Source organism: Arachis ipaensis, chromosome B09, assembly GCF_000816755.2.
Source record: "Arachis ipaensis cultivar K30076 chromosome B09, Araip1.1, whole genome shotgun sequence".
In the NCBI taxonomy this organism is placed as follows: domain Eukaryota; kingdom Viridiplantae; phylum Streptophyta; class Magnoliopsida; order Fabales; family Fabaceae; genus Arachis; species Arachis ipaensis.
In genome coordinates this window covers 126,075,417-126,087,240 of record NC_029793.2, presented here as the reverse complement: position 1 = coordinate 126,087,240, position 11,824 = coordinate 126,075,417, and positions in this window count along the sequence as shown.

Below are 11,824 nucleotides of genomic sequence, written 5' to 3'. Positions count from 1 at the left end.
AAAATTAAGATACAATAAATTTCTAATTTTCAAATGAAGCTTAGTTACAATCAGATGAGCGGGACTTAGTAGCTTTTTACTTTTGAATAGTTTTGGCATCTCACTATCCATTGAAACTCAGAGATGTTGGCATCTTTAGGAACTTAGAATCCAGATGATATTATTGACTCTCCTAGTTAAGCTTATTTTGATTCTTAAACACAGCTTTATAAGTCTTGGCCGTGACCCTAAGCACTCTATTTTCCATTATTACCACCGGATACATTCATGCCACAGACACTTTAACTGGGTGAACCTTTTTCAGATTGTGACTCAGCTTTGCTAGAGTCCCCAAATAGAGGTGTCCAGAGTTCTTAAGCACAATCTTTTTGCTTTGGACCACGACTTTAACCGCTCAGTCTCAAGCTTTTCACTTCACACCTTCACGCCACAAGCACATGGTTAGGGACAGCTTGGTTTAGCCGCTTAGGCCAGGATTTTATTCCTTTGGGCCCTCCTATCCACTGATGCTCAAAGCCTTGGGTCCTTTTACCCTTGCCTTTTGGTTTAAAGGGTTACTGGCTTTTTCAATCTGCCCTCCTTTTCCTGCATTTTTGGGCAGTAATGGATTTTTTTGCTTTTTTTTTCTTTTCTTTTTCGCCATTTTTTCTTTCTTGCATGCGTATACAGGGTTAGTATGGATGCAGTATGATAGATGCAAGCGCAGGAAAGTAAATATGAAGTTAGATGCGGCGGTAGTCCGCACGCATATGCTTATGATAGATGCAAGAGCAGGAAAATAAATATGAAGTTAGATGTGGCGGTAGTTCGCTCACATATGCAGCTGCAGAAATGTAAATATGAAGACTCGAAAATAAAGAACTGATTGAAAGTTTTATTGAATGATTGAAATAAAGAAGAGGGAAGAAGAAGAGCTGGAGAGCTTACAAAGGAACTCTCTGTGTCTCTCTCTCTAACTTCTCTCTATGATATGTAAACTGAAGGGTGCCTCTCAATGAATGCAGGGCTTCCTTTTATAATTGGATATTCTACTGTTTCTACAGTACAGGTACACGTTACCGGTACTATTTCTACAGTACAAGTTAACAATGGATTTTTTGATTACATGGATTTTTTGAAGATTAAAGACTAATCCTCTCCTAGGTCGATTCCAAAGCAGTCGTCTTCATTCTGGTTATAACTGCTTGAGGATTCTGCTGAGGAAGTGGGATCATCTTTGTGTTTTTTCTCTTCTTCAATCATCTGCATGATTTGCTGAAGGTGTTTTGCTAGAGTTTCTTTCGATTGAGCTCCTGCAAGGGCTGCAGCAATTTGTGCTTTTTGATTGAGGAACAGGGCAGTTTCTGGATCTGAAATCTTTTGACTTTCAGGATTGGATTTGAACCATTCTCTGACCTTCTCTAGATAGGCCATTGAGGCATCAAATTGAGACCACCATTTGACATAACCATGTCTTTGAAGGATTGGAAATGATTTGGGGTGGTTAGCCCAGCTTGTTGGGTTTGGGTGAGTTGTTGGGTAAATGACCCAGATTGTTGAGTAGGTTGTTGAGTAGATGACTCTGTTGGGGTACTAGACCCAGATCTTCTGATTGGCCCTGGTAGGGCTAGGCGAATGCCTCTACCTCTTGCTGAGGCCAAGGTTGCCTTTTTAGGCATCTTCTTTCTGTTTATCTCCCTGCAAATATTCACGTGTGAGAAAGTCAGGGAGAGAGTTTGAGTTGCCCTTGATATGCTCAATATCAAAATCAAAGACGCTTAAAATAGCTTGCCACCTGGCAAAAACTTGTTTTGATGCAAGATTTTTGACATCATTTTGTAAAACATCTTTAGCTGATTTACAATCAACTCGGACTAAAAATTTTTGGTTGAGTAAGTCAGATTGAAATTTTGTGATGCATAAAACAATAGCTAAAATTTCTTTTTTGATAGTGGAATATTTTTGTTGAGTACTATTCCAATGTTTGGATGTAAATGCAATGATACAATCTTTATCATGCAGTTTTTGTTTTAGGATACCGCCATATCCTAAATCTGATGCATCTGTTTCCACTATTTTGAATGCATGAGGAACCGGTAAGTAAAGACAAGGAAGATTGCGGACTTTGGTTTTAAGGAACCTGATAATATCAGAATGTTTTTCTGTCCAAGGTGGAGGATTTTTCTTAAGCCTATCATGGAGAGGCTTAATGAGGTTGTTAAGATTTGGGATGAAATCCGAAACATAATTGAGACAACCTAGGAACCTCTGGAGCTGAGGTTTATCAAGGATATAATCTGGAAACTTTTCTGCAAACAAAATTGATCTTTCAATTGGAGTTATAGTACCTTGGAAGATTATATGACCAAGAAAACGGATTTTTGTTTGAAAGAGAACAATTTTTGACTTAGAGACAGCAAGACCATTTTTTTGGATGATGTACATGAAAGTTTTAACATGCTTGAAATGTTCATGTAAAGTTTGGGAAAAAATTAGAACATCATCAATGTAAACGATTGCAAAATATGAATATGGATTGAAAATATCATTCATAATTTTTTGAAATTCAGATGGGGCATTTTTCAGACCAAAAGGCATTACATTCCATTCATACTGTCCAAATGGAACTGTAAATGCTGTTTTGTATCGGTCTGATTCGGTGATTTGAATCTGCCAAAAACCGGATTTCATATCAAATTTTGAGAAAATATTTGCAGAATTTAACCTACTAAGTAAATCTTTTTTGTTTGGGATAGGATAACGAATCTATTGTAAGGCTTCATTCAGTGGTTTGTAATTGATGACAAGCCTAGGGGTTCCTCTTTCTATTTCAGCTTGCTTATTAACATAAAAAGCAGAGCAAGACCAAGGACTCTTGCTAGGACGAATTAATCCTTTATCCAAAAGATCTTTTATTTCCCTTTGACAATGCTGCAAAAGCTGCTCATTCATTGAATTCTTTTCATTTTTAGGGTTTTGAAAACCTCTTCTAGATCTTCTGAAATTCTTTTCAGGATTAGGTTTAATAAAAACTTTTCGATTGGATGGTCTTTTGGATTTTCTTGGATGACAAGCAGGAAGACCGAATTGTTCACAGAAAGTTCCCAGATCAATACGATTTTGGGTTTTTTCACGGGCAAGTTGCCTTTGGATTTTGTCATCTTGACAAATCTTTAGAGCAACCTTCTGGATAAAAGAAACTAGCTGACCATAACTTAACTCGTCATAGGGTATTATCCCATCCGGGGTTAAATTAAAGCGGCTGGAATGGATCCTTCCTTCATGTTAAGACCATGAATTCGGATGTTTAGGAAGAGAGAATCAAGGATGTTGGTATCTAACAGGCTGACCGTTTTGTTTGGAAAACAGTTGAAATAAACTGGACCATGTCCGAGGCTTGTTTCAACTGTTCCGATAAGGGAGTCTTGGAAATCATTGTGTCTAATATCTCTAAGACACATAAGGATGGAAGCATTCAAGCCTTCTCTGATGAGAGGTTTGACTGCAACCTGGACACATCCTATGTGAAGATATCTGTAGTGACGGGCATGTTCTCTGACAGATGCTTTGGTTAAGAGATGGAATTCCTCACCGGAATCTGGTCCCAGAGGAATATTATTTTCAGCATTGGTGATTCAATTTGTCCCGAAAGTGGATCAAGGAGGGAAAGGGGAAGAAGGACTATACAGGGTTAGTATGGATGCAGTATGATAGATGCAAGCGCAGGAAAGTAAATATGAAGTTAGATGCGGCGGTAGTCCGCACGCATATGCTTATGATAGATGCAAGAGCAGGAAAATAAATATGAAGTTAGATGTGGCGGTAGTCCGCTCACATATGCAGCTGCAGAAATGTAAATATATATATATATATATATTCTTTTGCAACATGCTTTTTCTTTTGCTTTTTGTTGCTTTTTCTTGCTTCAAGAATCAATTTTTAGATTTTTCAGATTATCAATAATATTTTTCCTTTTTCCTTATTTTTTCAAGAGCCAACGTTCTAAAATTTCAACTTCAAACATGCACTGTTTATTTCATACATTCAGAAAACAAAAGCAAATGACACTGCATCAAACTAATTAAACTAATCTTATTTTAAACCTAAAATTCATGCATCTCTCAATTCTTTTCAGATAAAAAATTTTTCATTTAAGCAAGATGAGAGATATATGGAACATTTTACAACTTTTTAAGACATCAATGCAAATGATCATGCAACTAGGACAAGAAAATAGATAAACGGACCGAAAACAAAAAATAAAACAGAAAGGGGTGTAAAAGAGAACAAATCCACCTGAATGATGGTGAATAATGCTCCTCCTTGAGGATCCAATGTGATGCTTGGTCTCTTCTATGTCACTCCTTTGTCTTTGTTGAGGCGGCTGCACAGGCTCATCTGCATGCTCCCTAGTTTGCTCCATCATCTTCTTCTATAATTAAGAGTGGTAGAAGTTACAAAGCAAAGCTTTTGCAATACCAAACTTAAGAGTTTTACTCGTCCTCGAACAAATATGATCAATGGGGAAGAAGAAGGTGGGGGTAGGTGGAGCTTCTGTGGGACCTCTTTGTCCTGAGAAGCTAGGGAATTCCAGATTCTCTGCTTATCTGCATTGGCATTTGAACGCCCAAGGGCTGTTCCCTGGATGGCATTCAACGCTAGTAGTGCTCCCCTCTTGGGGCGTTGAACGCCGAGGAGGGCTTCCTCGCTGGTGTTCAACTTTAACACTCTACTTGGAGTGTTCTATTTTTACTACTGTGAATTATGTCTCTTGATGTTGCATATGATCATGACTCTGACAACTAAAAAGAAAAAACAAAAAAAAATAAATAAACATGGTTGAGTAAAGTTGGGTTGCCTCCCAACAAGCGCTTTTTTAAAGTCACTAGCTTGACCTTTAGGCTCCTTACGGAGGTGAGTATGGGCTCAGATTTTTGCCCTTGACAGTGAATACTGTCCTCTTATGAATGAGCTCTACATGCTCTAGAGATAGGACATGATTCACTGTATGTGGTAGGACTGGATTCTTAGTGAAGACAACTCTCATGCCAGGTGAGAGGCCTTCAGTTGGGACATTCTTGCCCTTCCAGCCTTTAGGTACTTTCTTTTTAGTACCTTTGTGCTTAGAGCTTGTTGAGGGCTGCCCAACACCAAACTTAGAATTGATGTCTAAGGGCTCTGCAGAAATCTGCACAGAAAGAGAGAGTTGGCACACTAGGTGTTGCATTGTTATCTCTCTTTTAGAGGGAGAATTGGGGTGAGGCATCTTAAATAAAATGTGCTCCTCCCCTAACTTTAGGGTTAGTTCTCCCTTAGCCGCATCAATGATAGCATTGGCTATGACTAGGAAAGGTTTTCCAAGGATGACACAGTCATCCTCATCCTTTCCTATGTCCAAGACAATGAAGTTTACAGGGATGTAGTGGTTTTTAACTTTAACCAAGACATCCTCTACTAAGCCATAGGGACTCTTCATTGTCTTGTCTGCCATCTCTAATGAGACGTGTGCAGCTTATACCTCAAGGATTCCCAACTTCTCCATTACAGAGAGTGGTATGAGGTTAATGCTTGAACCTAGGTCAGATAGAGCCTTTTCAAAGGTCATAGTGCCTATGGTGTAAGGAGTCAAAAAGCATCTAGGATTTGGAAGCTTCTGAGGTAGTTCTTGCTGAACCAAAGCATGGAGTTCTTTGGTAAGCAGTGGAGGTTCTTCCTCAAGAGGCCTTGTACCAAATAGCTTAGCATTCAGCTTCATAAGAGCTCCTAGGTATCGAGCAACTTGCTCTTCCCTAGTGTCTTCATCCTCACTTGAGGATGAGTAGTCATTAGAACTCATGCACTACAGAAGTGCATTCAAAGGTATCTCAATTGTCTTTATATTTTCCCTTGGTTTTAGACTAGAGGGGTCTTGAGTGGGATCTAGGTACTCAAAGGGTGTCCTTTGACTGGCGTTCAACGCTAGCTTTGTCAGCTTATTGGGTGTTGAACGCCCTTGTTGTCCACCATGACTGGCGTTAAACGCCAGTCTCTCTAGCATTCTAAGTGTTGAACACCCAGCAGGGATGTCCTTGCTGCCATTCAATGCCAGCTTCCCTGGGCTGGTGGGCGTTGAACGCCCAGTGAAGGCTTCTTCACTGGCGTTCAATGCCTTCCCATTCTCCTCCGATTCGGCCTCAACCTCCAGGGTTATGGCCTTGCACTCTTCTCTAGGATTAACCTCAGTATTATTGGGAAGAGTGTCAGGAGGGATCTCAGGGATCCTCTTGCTCATTTGACCAACTTGTACCTCTAAATTTCTAATGGAGGACCTTGTTTTATTAATGAAATTGTGACTGGTCTTAGTGAGGCTGGAGACTAGAGTGGCTAAGTCAGAAAGGCTCTGCTTAGAAGTCTCCATATTCCCTTGAAAAGATGGGAATGGTGGTCTGTTGTTGAACCTATTCTGGTTCCTACCATCTTGATTGAAACCTTGCTGAGGTTTCTGTTGATCTTTCCATGAAAGATTAGGATGGTTCCTCCATGAAGGGTTGTAAGTGTTTCCATAGGATTCTCCCATGTAATTTACCTCCTCCATGGTGGGTTGATCAGGATCATAGGCTTCTTCTTCAAGAAAAGCTTCCTGAGCACTACCAGCTGCAGTTTGCATCCCAGTGAGATGTTGAGAGATCATGTTGACCTGTTAGGTCAAGATCTTATTCTGAGCCAGGATGGCATTCAGAGTCTCAACTTCATGAACTCCTTTCTTCTGAGAGATTCCATGGTTTACAGGATTCCTCTCAGAGGTGTACATGAATTGATTGTTTGCAACTATCTCAATGAGTTCTCTAACTTTTGCAGGTATTTTCTTCAAGTGGAGAGATCCATCTGCAGAGCTGTCCAATGAAATTTTTGACATCTCAGATAAGCTATCATAGAACATGCCTATGAGGGACCATTCTGAGAGCATGTCAGAAGGACATCTCCTGATCAGTTGCTTGTATCTTTCCCAAGCTTCATAGAGGGATTCACCTTCTCTTTGTTTGAAGGTTTGAACTTCCACTCTAATCTTGCTCATCCTTTGAGGAGGAAAGAACTTAGCCAGAAAAGCATTAACTAGCTTTTCCTAAGGGTCAAGACTCTCTCTAGGTTGGACATCCAACCAGAACTTCGCTCTGTCTTTTAAAGCAAAGGGGAAAAGCATAAGCTTATAGACTTCAGGATCAACTCCATTAGTGTTTACAGTATCACAGATCTGTAAGAATTCTGCTAAGAACTGATGTGGATTTTCCATTGGAAGTCCATGAAATTTGTAGTTCTGCTGCAGAAGAGAGACTAACTGAGGCTTAAGCTCAAAATTGTTAGCTCCAATGGCAGGTACAGCAATGCTTCTGCCATAAAAGTCAGAGGTAGGCATGGTGAAGTCACCAAGGACCTTTCTGGGCTCCTCTTGTGGTTCGGCCATATCCTCTATTTCTTGTTCAAAACTTTCTGAAAGGTCTCTTCCGGAGTGTTGTGCTTTAGCTAGTTGTAAACGCCTCCTCAGAGTCTTCTCAGGTTCAGGATCAGGAGTCAAGAGGGGTTCTTTATCGCTGTTCCTGGTCATAAACAAGAAGAAAAGAAAAAAGAAAAAAAAGAGACTTCCAATAGACAAGAAGCTCCTCCTTAAAGTCAGAAGTAAAGAAAGAAGAAAGAAAATAAAAATAAAAATAAAAATAAATAAAAATAAATAAAATAAGTAGAGAAAAATTACCTTGGAAATAATAAGCAAGAGTGAATAAAAAGAAGTGAAGATGGAAAGGAAATCACAAGAGAGCTTTCTGTGCCAATTGGCAAGAAACTCCAAGTGAGATGTGAAGAAAGAAAAGCAGATAAAGAAGTTGAGCTAGAGCTAGAGAAGGAAGTAGAGTTGAATGAATAGAGATGAGAAGAGAAGAGGTATAAATAGAAAAAGAAAATAATAATTAAAATATTTTTTATTTTTATTTTATTTATTTAATTAATTTTAAAAAATATGGTTAATAATTTAAAAAGATTTTAAAATTTAAATGTTAAAATTTTTGAAAAATAGGAGGGAGAGAAGAGAAGGAATTTTTGAAAATAGAGAAAGAAGAGGGTTAGTTAGGTAGTTTTGAAAAAGAAGAGAATTAAGGAAGAGGAGAGTTAGTTAGGAGGTTTTGAAAAATAAGAGAGAGAAGATAAGAAGTAATTTTCGAAATTTAAGAAAGAGATGAGTTAGTTAGGAAGTTTTGAAATAGAAGAGAGAGAGAGGATAAAATATTAATTAAGAAAAGATAAAAATAATAAATAAAAATAAAAGATAGGATAAGAAAAGATTTAAATTTTAAAATAAGATAGAAACTAAGATAAGAAAAGATTTTGAAATTAGAATTTGAAATTAGAAAAAGATAAGATATGCAATTAAAAATATTTGAAATTGATTTTAAAAAGATAAGATTTTGAAATTTGATTTTGAAAAAGATATGATTTAAAAATTTGAATTTTGAAAAAGATAAGATAAGATTTTTTAATTTTGAAAAAGATATGATATGATTTTGAAAAAGATAAGATTTTTTGAAAAAGATATGATTTTTACTTTTGAAAATTTTGATTTTTGAAAACTTGACAACTAAGATACGATAAGATAAAATTTTGAAAATCAAAATCTGAATTTTTATTGAAAAAAATTCACAATAAATTGGTTAAAATTAAGTTAGAAAAGATATTTTTTATTTTTGAATTTTATGATGAAAGAGAAAAATACAAAAAAGACACAATACTTAAAATTTTTAGATCTAGTGCACCCAAATTTTCGAAAATTTGGAGGGAAACACAAGGGGATACAAAACTTAAAAATTTAAGATAAAGACACATACAAGACTCAAAAACACCTTGAAGACTCACAAGAACACAAAGAACAAAATTTAAAAACTCAAAGAACACAAGAACAAAACAAGAACACTAAACTTAAAATATTTAGAAAACCAAAATACAATTTTCGAAAAACACAAAGAAAAACACAAGAAAACAATAAAATTAAAGACTTGACACAAGATTAAACTAAAGAAAAATTATTTTTGAAAATTTTTAGAAAATAGGACTCAAGAACACGAAATTACCAAGAACATAGACACATTCAAAGAACAAAGATTAAACAAAGAAAATAAAAATATTTTGGAAAAACTTTCTGTGATTTTCGAAAATTTTGAAGAAGAAGAAAATAAAAATAAAAGACTCAAATCAAAATTATACTCTTGCAAAAATCAGAGACTCAACAAGAACATAACAAAGACTTTAACTAATAACACAAATTGAACAAAGAAAAGAAAAATATTTTTGAAAAAGTTTCAAGAATTTTCGAAAATTGAAGAAGAAGAAAACAAAAATTAAAGACTTAATTAAAATAATGTAAAATAAACTTACCTGATATAAGGAGCAAAACAATTCGGAAGTTTGTCCAAACTCAACAATCCTGACAACGGCGCCAAAAACTTGGTGCGCATGTACGCAAAACCCACACTATTTCGTACAACAGCAACAGTACCAGCAAGTGCACTGGGTCATCCAAGTAATACCTGAGCGAGTCAGAGTCGATCCCACGAGGATTGTGGCTTGAAGTAAGCTTATGGTTGTCTTGCAGGTCTTAGTCAGGCGGAATCAGAAGGAGTTGGATTTATAAATTAGCTATTAAGAAGTTAGCTATTAGGAATTATATGCTGGGAATTGAAATACTGATAGGAATAGAGTTGAGAGTCGGAGTTGCTTTGTCTTTCTGAAGTAACTCTGGTACTACTGTCTTCTTTGCTTGTGAATGATCATCTTCTATGGCAGGCTGTAAGTGATCAAAGCCATTGTCCATGGTCATTGATCTCCTCTGCTACAGGTTGAACACGGCCATGGCCATTGGCCGTGGTTACTCAAGCTGACGAAGGGTGAAGCGCATATAGCAGTCCATTCACTTGGCGGTCCTACTCAAAATGCCACAGACAAGGTCGAATCTTCCGGATCAGAGAACACTGCTTCTTGATTTTAGCCTATACCACGAAGACCTTAATCTCCCCGGAGATCGGCTGAACTGGTGTCTTGAGAAGTCCCTAACAAAATCGTGGATTAACTGTCTAAGAGATGTATAAACATAGCTGTTGGCTCGTGCTTTTCTTCCAGGTACTCACACGAACCCAAGTAGACGCGGGTGTTTGTCAGGCACGTTCTTCTTAATGTGATGAACAGAGCCAATTTGTCAGATCATCCTGTTCATGACAATGAAGATCGGAATATACATCTTAGAGATAGATCAGACACGGATCAAAGAAGAAGAAATAGTACTTTTATTAATTCATAGGACTCAGCAGGGCTCCTCCCCGCAACCTAGGAGGTTTAGAGACTTATACTGAAGTAAAAATATAGAGGAAAAATGAAATAATGCTCTCCTGAATCGGAGAGTCTGTAAAAAGTGTCTAAACTCCTGAATTACATAAATAAGATCTCTTAAATACTAAACAGATGACTAGTAAGGGTAAAATAGTCTATTTAGTGCTAAAATCCACTTCTGAGGCTCACTTGGTGAGTATTTGGGTTGAGCTTTGATGAGATCCATGTGCCAGCTAGGGGGTGGAATGCCAGCTAGGGGGTCCTCTCTGGGCCTTTGAACGTTGGGCTCTGCTCTTTGAGCGCTGGACGCCTGGAAGGGGGCAGGAGGCTGCCTTGGACGCCAGTTTTGGGCCTTCTAATACGAAGAAAAGTATGGACTATTATATATTGCTGGAAAGCTCTGGAAGTCATCTTTACATAGCCGTTGAGAGCGCTCCATTTGGACTTTTATAGCTCCAGAAAAGGTTTCCGAATGCAGGCAGGTCAGATCTGGACAGCATCTGCAGTGCTTTCTCTATCTCTGAATCAGATTTCTGCTCCAACTCCTCAATTTTAGCTAGAAAATACCTGTAATTGCCCAAAAACACAAAAACTCATAGTAGAATCCAAAAATGTGAATTTAACACTAAAACCTATAAAAACTTAATAAAAACTAAACAAATACTACTAAAAACTATATGAAAGTGATGCCAAAAAGCGTATAAAATATCCACTCATCAATCACCCACCACTGTCGCGTCTTCTCCTCCTTCGTGGGCTCCCTCTCTCTTCACGAATTCACATCAAAGATGGCAACGGTAACAGGCTTCAACGATGGCGACGGAACGACGACGACGATGGGCTCTGCGGGCGGTGACACGATGCGACAGCGATGGCTTCTTCCTTGCGGCCTTTGGCTCGCGTCTCCTTCTCTTTCATGCGAGATTATCGGTTACAGCCTTAGCAGTGGCAACGCTCCCCAACGGCGGCTCTCTCCCTCTGTCTAAACAACACTTTCTCTCTCCTACGGTGGCGACGGTGGCAATGATGCCCACTGGCGTCGTCTCTCTCCTTCCCCCTCCTTCTTTCATTTCTCCCTCTCTTCTCTTTTCTTTCTTCCCTCTTCTGTGTATGTGTGTTTCCGTTGGTGAGGTTAAGGGGCTAGTAGGTGTCAGTGGCGGCTAGGGTTAGGTAGTAGGAGAGTTAGGGTTAGGTGAAATTAGGGTTTTGATTTGGGAATTAGGGTTTGGGTAGAGTATTAATTAAAAACTAAATTTAATCCAATATAATTAACTTTAAGAATACTATTTATTTTTTTACTTACAAATTATTTTTAATTAAGTACGCTAATTTAAAATTAGAGATAAATAAATAATTTTTTAATTCATAAAATTAATTAAAACTTTCAATTATTCAATTTTAATTGTATAAAACTCTCATTATTTTCAATTACTAAAACTTTAAATCCCTAATATGAAAATACTCAATTATTTAAAAGATTTTATGAATCCTAATGAAT